We start from the raw sequence: 14,418 nt of genomic DNA on the forward strand, positions 1-14,418 counted from the left end.
AAAAATTATATTATAATTTTACGTTTAAAAATAGAATTATAAGTTTACACTTGAGAATAATATTTTTTAAATTTTCTTTAGTTTGTTCAAAAATTTAAGACATGTATAATATATTTTATAGGAAAGGAGTTATCATTTTTAATATACGTATATTTTATCTGAAATACGTGTAATACGTTTTGTACGAAAAAGTGTTATCAGTTTAAATATATATTTCATGTTATATATTTTATACGAAAAATTTCACAAGTTTCAGTATATATTTTGTACAGAATATGTATAATATGTTTTATATGAAAAAAGTTATCGTTTTTAATATATGCATATTATATACAAAATATGTAATTTATCTTATACAATAAAGTTATCATTTTTAATATTCATTTTATGTAAAATGTCTATCATATATTTTATATGAAAAGGAAAAAAAAAAGTTATCATTATTTTTTTATTTATTTATTTTTTATTTCTTTTCGTATAAAATTTTTTCACGTGCAAAAATTTTGTGATCCTAAATTTCGTACTGAAAGCAATTTGTAAATTTTTAAAAAGATTTTATACACTTGTTCCTTTTATTTATTTATTTATTTATTTATTTATTTATCTTTTTTTTTATTTTTGTATAAAATCTAGACAAATTTAGATAATCATTTATTTTCTTTCACATCGCTCGAATAACAACTTTTTGTAAGTAACACTAACTTATTTTTTTAACTTCAATTTAAAAGCTTAAAAATAGAGTATTATTCATATGTTGTTGCTTCAACGTGTTAATAACAGAGTAATAGTGGGAAGAGGGAAAATAGAAAGGAAGAAAAGAAGACAAAGTAAAAAAAGAAAAGTAATAAATAGGTATATATTTTGTCATTGTACATTAAATCTCGCATTGTGAGTCACTTTAAGTCCGTTACTGTAGTTAGAAGCACGCCGTGTTAATAATCCGTTAGAGGTTTAGGCATTTGTAGAAAAATTCTAAACTACTGTAAACGTGTACGTGGTACCGTTGACATTTGCAAAACTGTCGAAGAAAAAAAGAGGACAGTTTGGTTCTCTCCATCTCTCTCTCTCTCTCTCTCTCTCTCTCTCTCTCTCTCTCTCTCTCTCTCTCTCTCTTTCTCTGTGTCTCAATAGATTCCTTATACGAATTACATTGAATTTGCACGTGTGATAAAACGTATAGATACGAATTTTAGATATGTACCTACATACATACATACATATATATACATGCATACATGCATACATACATCTAAATTTACCTCTGCGTATGGACGATGTGTTGAAAATAATATAATTATATGTAAATAAAAATCGAACGATGGATAAGCAAGAAAATGTTTATCTTTTTCAATGACGAACGATTTCTCTTTCAAAACGTTCCTCTTTCGATGTTCGTCTCTTCGTTTTCGCAGTTTACTTGCTTATGCTGCTAGACAGAACGAAAGCTGTCTAAGATCGTTTCGAACTTACATATATGTATTTATGTATGTATGTACATATATGTATATAGAGATACCATGTTCAACGTGCCGCAGATACTAAAGCTACCGGCAGGTACCGTTAACACTCTCAGTGTAGATTCTTCGTGCTAACTTAAAACCGAAATAACTCGATGAATATTCATTTTGGAAGTGGCCACATTGTAAATAAAACGTCGTGAAAATAAACTGACAGAAACCGTAACGAGTTAGTACGAGCGAGAAGAACATTTTTGGGAAGGTATCAATCTCGGTCATTTTGCGAAAGAAAGAAAGAAAGAAAGAAAGAAAGAAAGAAAAAGAGAAAGAAAAAAGAGAGAGATAGAGAAAGAAATCTTAAGGAATATTACGAGGAGAGAACGAGCAAAAAATCCTTAAACGAGTCCTCAAAAGTTTCAAGGTGATTTTCAAAACTAATTACCTATCCCGAAGAATTTTTATTCAGGCTTTCGTTTTCAGGTTTGTAACTGTACGAGTTAGGCTTTATCGTTTTGCAAAATCTGCACATTATATTAACGCTATAAGAAGTCTCAAAAAATAGTAATCATTTTGATTTTCATTCATTTTTAAACCACATAAGAACTACTGGCCCAACTTGTATCGAATATCAACAGATCAAAGTTTTATTAGATAATACCAATGGCAAACGATGAACGACGAACGACGAACGAATTTTTTATTTGCTTCGATTTTTTTTCTATCTTTTCTTTTCTTTTTTTTTTTTTTCTTTTTTTAATCTCGCGAAGAAAAAGAGATAGGAGTATAGGATATCGAAAGTGCATCGATGTATCTCGTATTCCGTTGGAGAATCCCGTATGACCGACGGTTACATATGTAGGCACATGCCAAGAATATAATCATTATCGTTCGGTAAGTGGTAACTTTGAGTTATTACATTGTCGCTTACGATTGGCGGGCACGTGATTTACGTGGTCACGCGACTCGAAGCGTTGGAATTTCAATGATTGTTCGGACTTACTATTTCCCTCTGTTTGTCCTTTTCCTCCCTCACCCCTCTATCTTTCTTTTTCTTTCTGTCTCTCTCTCACACACACACACACATATACACACAGACGCGTATACAGGCACGCACGCACGCATACATTTATCTTTTTATCTTCGTTAAAAGTCGTTATTAACATTTACCTGTCGTCGGTATTACGTGACATCATGTAATTACATAAAAGTTATTAAAAATTCATAAAGGTCTATGAGTTAAAAAATTCAACGACACAATTGACTTTTTCTGTTTTATTTATTTTTTTTCTTTTTCCTTTTCCTTTCGATTCGAATTTCTTCCGATTGGCCAAACTATTCGTCCTCGTCTGGTATTTACTACTGTCGTTGTAATTCTAATGCGCGGTTAGAGAAGGTCGAAGATCGATTAAGCTGGCTTAGAATCGAAGATAAATGACAACTAGCTAGCGAGAAGTTTGACCTTGGTCCTCTTCGCTCATTCGTCGCAGTCGTAGTCGTAGTCGTCCGTACCTTGAGGAACGTTCGTTTCCATTATGGGTTTTTCTCGTTTACTTAACGCGTAATACGCCGTGTGTCGCTCGAACGTTTTCTTTCTCTAACGTATGACGTTAGATAGATATTTATTTGCCTTGACTTAGGTGAAACGTTGAATTCATTGAAGACGAAAAATCCATTGACTTTCGCGTTAAAACAAATATTTGATTTTTCGATCTATCGTTTAATAGTTGGAAGGATATATCAGTGTCGTCTAATCAAGACATTTGGATTTTGAGATTTTTTAGAAAAATGATCGTCGATGAAAATAATTTATTAGATACATTGATACATATGTATGTATGTTATAAATATTATTAGAAAAGGTGTCATTTGGTCCATACTTTCGCTCTCATTAACGAACTATAATTTTCTAAATTCTCTTTCACTAAACCGGTTATATTCGTATCGATCGAGTGCGCATAACGCTCGCTCGTTCGTTATTATCATTCGCGTGCCGGTCAGCCTTTAAATAACTGAAATTCCCTCCCGCGAGAGAAGTTAGTCTCTCGCTTATCTCAACGCGCCACCACGCTACCCTATCGTACCATCTATGATTACACTCTACTCTGTAATATGGTATTATGTATGATCGGCTTACGTGTGACACGCTGAAAAATAGAGAAAACACTTTCTTCCGTTCTACTTACTTTCTTCATTTATTTTTTGCTCTTGCTCGTTATCTATCCTTCGTTGCATTATTTTATTTATTTATTATCCTTCATTGTAATAGATAACGACTGTAAAGTACTACTACCAGTAGTAGTAGTAGTAGTAGTAGTAGTAGTAGTAGTAGTAGTAGTAGTAGTAGTAGTTGGACTAAACCACATTCTCATATGCGACGTAATTATTTTCTAATTTTCATCATTCAATCTATTCTCTTTTTATATTACAAAGTAATGAAAACAGAAAGAAACAAAATACGTTGCACTCATCTTCAACATTTTTACATCGTAGAAAAAAATGGATACACGCACAAGAGGAGGATTGTTGTTAGCGCATGAATCGTCTTCTTTTTTTTCTCTTTTTATTTATTTCGTTTTTCCTTAAATTATTTTTTATTTACATTCTTTTTCTAATGAGAAATAATAAAGTTTCGAAGGGAGTGCAATAGCTTGGGTGGTCTTGAAAAGCATTAACCAGTCGTACGGTGTAAGTACGTACGTACGTACGTACGATGCCGATGTGAAGCAAGCTTAAAAGCTCCGCACACCGGCCGCAAGCGTCATTAGCCAAATAACTGCGGCGGTCCACGTACGTTATTCCCTTTTCTTCTTATTACCAACAAGAGGATTCGTACGCAGTCATGAGATCACGCCGTTACCAGTGACTTTTCGAAGTTAACAGAAAGAAAGAAAGAAAGAAAGAAAAAAATAATACCAAAAAAAAAAACAAAAACCAAATAAATAAAATAAAATAAAATAAATAAAAGAAAAGGAAAGGAAAGGAAAGGAAAGAAAAGAAGAAGCGGAGCCGCAAAGCCGAGACTTTTTTTGAGAAAAAGATTGCATCGTCTGCTTCTTCTCGGTCCCTTCTCTGCGGTTGCGGCATGCCATGTAATTTCGATGCTCGCGTATAAAGAATATGTTAACGCTAAATTGTTCTGCCATTCTGTGTTCCCTTCTGTACCTGTCTTTATTTAGGTCCTCCCTGTGTATTCGTTCGGTCTCTGTTCAGTATCAGTTTCGTATCCTGCCTCTATATCGGACCTGTTTTAGTCGAGAGACCGACCGTGTCTGTGTCTTATGTCTATGTCCCTCTCGTGATTCTCTTTCTGTCTTGATTTTAATGCGTTCCTATTCTGGACCTATTCCAATTCTGAGTTTGTCTCTTTCTCTTATACACCTATTGATATTCCCGTCCTGTCATTGTGCACCGTTCTATCTCGATCTTAAATTTTTCTTATATTAGATCTGATCTGAAATCCTGAATCTGTCTGGGTGTTATACCTGCGCGATCTACTTGTTATTTCATTGGTCCGTCTATATATTGATCTTAATTTATTCTTATGTTAGATCTAATCCAATTCCGAATCTGTTTGGTTCATACATCTCTCTCTCTCTCTCTCTCTCTCTCTCTCTCTCTCTCTCTCTCTTTTTGTTTCTTTCTTCTCTCTGTCTTGGTCTCGATCTTAATCTATCCCTATCATAGATCCTGTTCTAATCCAGAGTCCCTCCCTCCCTATCGTCTCTCTATTTCTATCCTATGGATATCACCTATTTCCACTTTATTTCTTATTTCAACCCATTTCTCTTGATCAAATAATCCTTTCTCGAAATACCCATGTTGCTACGTACTATCATTTATCAAAAACATCACGAAGCTTTCTATCACGGATCACCGAGCAAACGGAAGTAATTAGGAAATGAGAAAGCATATAATAATCGTTTCGCCCTCCTTCAAAGCCTTGACGAAAGTTCAGATCGAGCAAAAGCGCAGATTCATAAGACTGCTGGAATTGCGTAAAAAGTTACTGGCAAGTACGGCAAAAGGCCTTAATCGCAGCTAGCAAACGTTAGCGCTGACGCTTCGTGTAAAACGTGCGAGTAGACCGCTAACGCTCGTAAATCATTCGTGGGTCGCATACGTTTCGTTCGTATTTCAACGGGTTCCTGCAAGAGACACGAGTATTGCCATTCCCTCATTCCCAGCACTTTATATAAATGTCTCATACGAATCTGGTCGAACGCGTTCCTCTAATTTCTTTCGATCTTTCCTGTTTTCTCTCTCTCTCTCTCTCTCTCTCTCTCTCTCTCTCTCTCTCTCTCTCTCTCTCTTTCTCTCTCTCTATATCTTTTTCTCTTTTTCCCACCCCTTTTTAATTTCTTCTTATTCTCGCACTAGTACCACCTTGTACGATCGTCTCAATAACAAGTAATTAGTCCAGTCTCCTTTACTCTTATCTCTTGGGATATGTTAATTAAAAGCAAAAAAAAAAAAAAGAAGAAAGAAATTAAAAACCAGTACTATCCATAAAAGAATATTAAAAATCTAATGGACAAATTTATTATTAACATTTCAAGAATCTCATAAGTTAATCTTATCCAACATTGATTTTATATATACGTATGCCATACGTATTTATCTGTTGCTTGAAATTAATTTTGTAAATAGTAATAATAAAAGAAGAAAAAGAAAATAATAATAATAATAATAATAATAATAATAATAATAGATCTATATCCATGTATTAAAAGAATGTTAAAACTCTATAGACTAACTTTATTATTAACGTTTTAAGAGTGTCATAAATTAATCTCGTTTAACATTTGATATACATGCTTACGCATAATGTATCTATAATCTAAAATCAATCTTATAAATACTAATTAAAAAAAAAAAAAAAACATAAATAAAAAATAAAATACCCGTACCTATACATTAAAAAAAAAAAAAATATCAAAAAATCTATCGATCAACTTCATTATTAACGTTACACAGCAGTCCCATAAATTAATCAGTCAATTAACATTGATTTTATGTACGTACCATCTATACCTATATATCTTGTTAATTTAAACCAATATTATAAATACTGTTAATTTAAACCAATATTATAAATAATGTTGTAATTTCTTAAATGTCAGAATGGTATTCGTTGGATCTATCGTAAGATCGTAGAAATAAATAGGAATAATCGAAAGAGATTTTAATGATTACAATCGTTCGATCTCATACGATCTAGCTATGGTTTAATCCTTAGCAATCCTTAGACGGGCAAACTCGTAATCGGAAGCTACGTACGACCTACGAACGTCTATAGAGCCGTTCTAGAGAGGCACATAAAACGTAGGTACACGCGATGAATCACGAACACGATATTTCCTAAGTGCTCGCACGGGCCGATGCGTGTTCTTGAACCCCAGGAGAGCCGAGGAGTCCAAGGTTGTGGGAGTAGTAGTTTCTCTTTCTTTCTCTTGCTTTCTTTCTCTCTCTCTCTCTCTCTTTCTTTCTTTCTCTTTCGATCTATCTATCTCTTTCTCTCTTTCTCTTGAAGTAGATAAAGTGAACGAGATTCGAACTGGTCGCACGACGTAGTCGTGAGCCTAAGCTCAGTACAGTAGTCGTATTCTAGATGTACTTCTCGCAAAGCTGCCCTTTTCTCTCTCTCTCTCTCTCTCTCTCTCTCTTTCTTTATATATATATATATATATATATATATATATATATATTTCGTCTATGTAGATATCTGTACGTATACCTATATATGTACCTGCTTCGTGTCGTATCTAAGCAGCCTCTAGGTTGCTAGATCGAAGAGCCACGATCCATAGAAAACGATTTCTTATTCGTGTTTAGTCCTCGCGAGTTCTAACCTCCTATTGTCCTCTCTCTCTCTCTCTCTCTCTCTCTCTCTATATATATATATATATATATATATATATATATATATATATATATTTCTCTTTCTATCTCTATCTTTATCTCTATTTCTATCCCTATTTCATATACACAGACGCAAACTTCTAGATGAGATTCCCTATATTTCTTTACCTTTTCTATCAAGGATAAAAAGGATAAAAGAGAAATCCGATAGAGTATCCTTGACTTGTACCTTAAAAGAATCCTCTGGAGTTAACGATTACAAACTAAACGAATAAAATTGATTTAATACTGCAGAAACAGAAATGCAGAAACGATCGGATTAGAAATTATTAGTAAAAGTATTCGTTTGTTATAACTTAATTAATTCATTTTTATGTGAAATCATTAGATTCTCTCGTTCGCTGTATAACGATATTTATTATTATCGAAGTTAACGCGAGATGAAGTAATACCGAAGAGAAAGACCGAGAGAGTGAGAAAAGAAAAGGATGTATATTCGTTGCTCGTTAATTTAAGGTGGCATAAATGGCATTAATGTTAGTGCGCAGGGGTGAAAAAGAGGAAGATAGAGATAGAGCAAGGAGAGCGGCTTCCTTCGAAGGCTCGTAAATTATCGGCGCACTTAGAAAGTGGTGAACTCACGGCAGGTGCTCTTTTCTTCTTTTTCTTTCTCTCTCTCGCTCTCTCTTTCTCTCTTCGTCCTTCGTTTCGTTCTCGAGATCTCTAATCTCCTATCACCAAACGATATTGCGATAGCTCGGCTATCTTTATTTACCGATTGATAAGCACAGATATATGTATGTGTGTGTGTATGTGTATATATAGATATATATATTTGTCTCTTTCTCCCTGAACTTCTCAAATTTTTTATGAAATGTTATTGTGCAGAAAAAAAAGGAGAAAATAAAGAATAGAAACGAAAATAAATAATAACGGTACTACCCTACTATAAAAGAACTTTTGTGCAACGTAGGTCCACCCCCGCATCACAACTCGTTCTGACTCATTTCCAGCGGCAACATTCGAGCCATTTCTTTTTCGTCGAAGGCTAAAAGCCACGAGAGCGATCCTTGATATCTGTTTTTAGCTTTTCGATGCTCTCGGCCGCTGCACTTCGTCGCTTCTTTCATCGTCCTAACGGCAAAAGGGATTTCGACTATAATTAGATCGTTATAGTCGTATAAAATCTTCACGGTACGGGGATCAGAGAAAGATGGTTTACGAATATCGGAAAAGGAGAGAATCAAAAGAAAAGAAAAAGAGAAAAAGAGAGAGAGAGAGAGAGAAAGAAATCAAAATACGCCAAACAAATATTGTTTTATTGTTTTTGTCGTCTCACAAAAACTAGCACATTCTAAAATATATATACTTTTTTTTTTATTTTTAATATAATACAAAATGGATCCAAGAGTCTTTTGAACGAACCAATAAAGTTCCTAAAAAATTAATTACTCTTTCTCGTAACATTTCAGGCTCATATTTAAGCTTGTAGTTTTGTCATCTAGGCTTGTAGTTTTACAATTTGAGAGAAGAGATTAGTTCAGAAAATCTCGTAGTAATAAAAAATAGTAATTGGTTTTTAAAATCACTTAGGAAATTTTGACCCGCTGAATATTGTATTTTATTATTATCTATTATTTTTTACTAATCACAATATTTTATAGTTGTTCAAATTCTGTACAAGATAAACAAAAGTAGAATATTCCAAGCACCATTTGTACGGTTTTTCAAATGCAAATTTCATCGATAGGAAATCGTTTGTTATCGCATGCTCGATTTTTTACCTCGAAGCATATCTATGTATCTATATATATGTATGCATTTATGCATATATATATATATATATATATATATATATATATATATATGAATGTGTGAAAGAGAAGGGGTAAGGAAAAAGGAGAAGAAGCTAATGCCACGGTTTCAGAATTCCGAGAAGTTCGAGAAGGAGAAAATAGCTGAACGCGGGGAGAGAACGAATGCAGCCATTTTTACGACACGAATAATTATATCTTATCCGTGACGACCCGTGGCCTCGCGCATTTCGAGGAAAAACAAGCTTCGCGATTCGAATGACATTGCAACGCCAGAACCAAAAAACAAGATGGCTCATTCACAAAGCTAAACAGAAAGAAAGAGAGAGAAAGAGAGAGAGAGAGAGAGAGAGAGAGAGAGAGAGAGAGAGAGAGACAAAAAATCATATTAGTTTAAATGCCTCTTTTTGTTAAATAAAAAAAAAGGAAGATAGAAGATACGATCAAAGTCCAACTTTTGCAAATACATACGTAAAATTTTTGTCGAATTCGAAAAGGAAGATTGCAGAGAGAATCGAATTAGTCTTTCTTCAATAACATTTTTACCGTGCCAAAAGTGCAGTGAAAATTTATTGCTGGAAAGGGTAAGTTGGGGTGGGGATTGGCTGGGGGTATAAAGACTCTTTCTTCGATAACCAACCGTAACATTACGCGCGCATTCTGCAATAAGAACGAGAATGACGCATGCGCAGAGCTATGAAATCGATAGAGATATATAGGTTAACCTCTACCTACAAACTCGGAGAAACGAAGTACACGTTTAACGAACACGTAGAACGTAAAGAAAATAATCAAAAAATCGAATGGAAATACATTTATACAGACGAACATACGTACATAATGGGTTAGATATTTTACAAACGATAACAATTTTTTTCTTTTTTCGTTTATATATGTATTTCTAAATTTAAATCTTACTTTATCTGATCATTATAGAAATCTCATTCATTTTAACGATAAGACGTCGTTTTACGATAAAAATATGACCTTCCAAAATCATTTCAGTTCACTCACTGTACCTAGAGATATGCATTTTTTCAGAAAGGAAAAAGGGCTTAAATATATGTATATGTATATATATATATTTGTACGTATATGGAACATATATAAAACATATATACATATATAAAAAAAGAGAAAGATTAAGTTCTCTTATCTCGGTAGAGTCGCACAAGAAAGTGCACCGTTAAAGCGCACGTTGAGAGAACGCGAAAGGTCGTTGGTCGTGCTCGAGAGCGCATTAAGAAGGCGATAAGACATTAAGAACGATAAGGGCAACATTGTCACTGACAGTTATACACGCATCGTCCTCGAAGATTCGTTCTCTTTTTTTCTTCTTTTTTCTCTCTTTCTTTCTCCCTCTCTCTCTCTCTCTTGTATTCTTTGCCTGTCCATCACTTTATATCTTTTTTTTCTTTCTCTTTTTCTCGTTGACCCGACACGCCATTACGTTTTTCATCCTGTATCCTACTCTTCAATTCTCATTCATAAAAGTAACCTTCGCTTATGCTCGATTACGTGCATAAGAACGAATTTATAGTTCTAGTTATAGTATATGTATATATATATATATATATATATACACATACACGCACGAATAAAATTGAAAATTTTTCATTTGGCCGATATTTAGCATTAAGTTAAAGTGTTTTCCTTTTGTTTCCTTTTAAAAATAAAACCAGTATCAACTGCATCGGAATATTCGTATTTTATTGACGATTCTTATCAATTCGGTGACATCGTATTGAATATCCCAAAGCAAAGTATAAATATTATTGCACACGGTCGTTCCACGATTTACTTATAAACGAGATAAAAACGATCCCAGATGTGTTCTCGACTTATCTCAGATCGAAGAACGAGAATTGGAAAAAATGTTTGAGAACTAAGTGACGCGAGAGTTTAATATTATCATCGTTGCACGTGTTTGGGAAGATTGGTTAAAGAAAAAAAGGAAAGGAAAAGGATGAAATATATTCGATATATTAGAAAATTCGTTCGAATAAATATTATCTATGACGATCGAAACGATCGACAATTTGGATAAGAAACGATTATCAAAGATAATTTATTTTCAAGGTAGATCGAAACTTTAATAAATGGCTGCGATCTGTGTTGCTTATGAGCACTAGAGGACACCCGTTAGATGGCGAATAAAGCGTGCGATACATTTTTCCACTTTCTCCGAGACTGAGATTGCGCGAAGCCTTGGGGAAAACACCGCGAGACAAAACTCGACTTCGTTTCATTCGGCATACATGGTGACCGAGAAACGGCAGCCATTTTTCAAGCGCATACGTTTTATTATTACTCTCGAGATATAATCCTTCTATAATTTCTCTCTCCAAAAAAAGAAAGAAAAAAAGAATATGAATTATTTCGTTCGCGTTTCCAGTTCCCTCTTTCTTTCTGTTTCTTTTTCTTTCTCTTTTTCTTTTCTTTCACTTTTTTTGTTCTCTTCTCATTTATTATTCAATATTTATAATTTTAAAGGAGGATAAGTCGGAACTTATATATTTACCGACTTGCAAATTTTTAATTTTATTGCACTGAATTTTTGTTTGTTCTAAAAAGTAATATTTTCACGATAAAACTTACAATAAGAAAAGTTAGATTTCTCCTTCTCTTCTTCTTTGTTTTTTGGAATCATCGTTATAATTTATATAGGAAAGGAAAAATTATTTTATTAGCGAACGAGATGCGACAATTTATTTGCGACGTTCTCTCGTGGAACGATGAGGATTTTTCGTTGGAAAAAGCCGATATATTGGTCTATCGATCGAAGTATTTTTAGTATGCGGATAAAATGATGACCGGTGCTCGTCACCATTTTTTTTTTCCGCGAATAACCTACATAATCAAAGTAGAGCAACTGAGAATCGTCTCTGTCTCCGTCTCCGTCTCCGTCTCCGTCTCCGTCGTTGTCATCGTCGTCGTTGTCGTCGTCGTCGTCGTTGTTGTTGTCGTTGTTGTTAAGGGATCGTTGGCTCGTTAGACGCAAGGCTGTTTGCATCGACTCAAAGTCGTTGACCTACTCACGTCGACTTGTTTCCGCGCGAACGCTCGGCCGCGTCCTTGCGATCGTCATCGTCATCATCATCATCATCATCATCATCATCATCATCATCTTCATTCTCATCATCCCCATCGTCAAAGACGTCAACGTCGTCGTTGTCAGAAACGTTACTATTATATACAAACGATGAACTTCTATTTCTATTACGATTTTCAACAATTTTAGATGGCTAAAAATTTCCCGATAATTTTTATTTTAAGATTAACGTTCACCTGGATCGATCGATACGAAAAAGATTTTGATTTAAATTTAACCGGGTACGTAAATATCTACATACATATATATATATATATATATATATATATATATATATAAACATTAATGTTCTAAGTTATAGGACGTTCTTGCAGTACGCGTGGAGAGATAGATATGTATGCGTGGCGTTTCGCAAGTGGTTTATGAAAATGCGCGTACTCCGCGTTATTATTAACATACTACCGTGGGTAACGCATTAAAAGTCGAAGTTTCGATACCACTAAGGAAATTTATGAGATACGTGCGTGCAGTAGTTATATATATATATATATATATACACACACACGCACACGCATATATATATATACATATTCCACGTATTATCGTATATCTCGATCGTGTTTCTCTTTTTTGAAACGAACGCGAAAGAAACGGATATAAAAATTGAAAAAGAAAAAGGAAAACAGAAAAGTAAAAAAAAAAAAAAATGATAGCATCATTAGCGCAAGTCGGAGTGGAATTATTTTCCAGTTCTGATAATATTTTTCAATGGAGGAGAGGACACGATAGGTGGGTGGAGAGGGCGAGAAGAAAGAAATAGTACGAGTCAACGAGGTGAAATAGTGCTAGAGATGCTTGAGGCAAACCACATGACCTGAACTCTGTGGATTGGTGTCAAATCGGTAACTAGCGACGTTCTACTTGAAAAATACAACGGAACGAAGCCTCGAGTGTTTTTACCGTCGATGCGCGTGCAACGCAATGGAGTAGGAGAATTTATTCTTTTTTCTTTTTGTTTGTTTGTTCTTATTTGTTTTCGTTTTTTTTCTTCTTCTTTCTCTAAGTTTTGCTCTTACCTTTTTGCTCCTTCCCTTCTTTTTCTTAGATAAATCGATCGACGATAATTAGCACGAGATTTTTCTTTTAAGACTCCCTTCGCGTCGTGCATCGATTTTAACGATTAAAATAGCAGATATAAATTCTCATACTTGATTGCAGAATTGTATCGTTATCAATCGATTATTTATTTTATCATTGTACGGAGATTTAAATCGTAGATTTGTATTATCGTCGATCGAAGAAGAGAAAAACAATAAAAGAAAAGGAAAAGAAGAAACAAGCAAGGACATAAAAATATTTCGCATTGTAACATTAAAATCTAGCTAAGCGTTGGAGTCATTTTTTCTTTCCTTTTTTTTTTTCTGCTTTAATTTCTTGCATTTTTCCTCAACGATATCTTTATCGCTATCTTTTCTCTTGGTATCTTTATCCAAAAGATAAACTTCCCTCGTCCCAGATTCGTAAATTGCGTTGTCGACGTTGAAACTTTTAATTACACGACCGTCCTATATGCATATACGAGCACATAGGACACAACAAGAATGTTACTAGTATAATTTGAAAATTTTTTTCTCCCTTTTTTTTTTTTTTTTTTTAACTTTGAAAATGAAATTTATACATCAAAGGAAGAAAGAAAAAACAGCGAATGAATTTTTCTAATTGCCGTCGTAAACGTAATAGGTTCTTTTTCGTACTCGTATCGTTTCGTAATAATCGAGAACAAATTTTTCAGATCATAATCGTGACTTTTCGATGATGCAAAAAAAAGAAAAAGAAAAAAAGATGTCCCCGTAAGAACGATCCTTCCCTATAAATTTTTCATTCCATTTATTGACTGGCTCGAAGTTAAATGAACATATTTTAGCGAGAGAACCACTGCTCGTTCCCATTTCTCCTTTCAGTAGTCACTCGTTGGATCGGCGCTCGCGTAACGGCAACGAAAGTGCTCTGACGACGATATCGACCTCTTCCTCCTCCTCCAACCTCCTCCAACCTCCTTCAACCTCCTAGTCACGATCAAAAGATTCTCAATAATACATTAACAATAATCTCGTTTTACTAAATCGTTCGAATACATTTCGAACTTTTACATTCTTCTTAACCATTAATTTACATCTTTGTACATGATCGTGTTTGTATCTGATCGTTATCAAGAGAATCATATTTTATTAAATCT

At 34.0% G+C, this 14,418-nt stretch overlaps 1 protein-coding gene across 7 annotated transcripts in view; it reads left to right on the forward strand.

Moving 5' to 3' along the window:
• LOC122628698 (solute carrier organic anion transporter family member 74D) overlaps positions 1 to 14,418 on the forward strand; it is an 87,703-nt gene that overhangs the window by 34,722 nt on the left and 38,563 nt on the right. The window lies entirely within an intron of this gene.

The sequence above is a fragment of the Vespula pensylvanica genome, chromosome 4, assembly GCF_014466175.1.
Source record: "Vespula pensylvanica isolate Volc-1 chromosome 4, ASM1446617v1, whole genome shotgun sequence".
Taxonomy (NCBI): Eukaryota; Metazoa; Arthropoda; class Insecta; order Hymenoptera; family Vespidae; genus Vespula; species Vespula pensylvanica.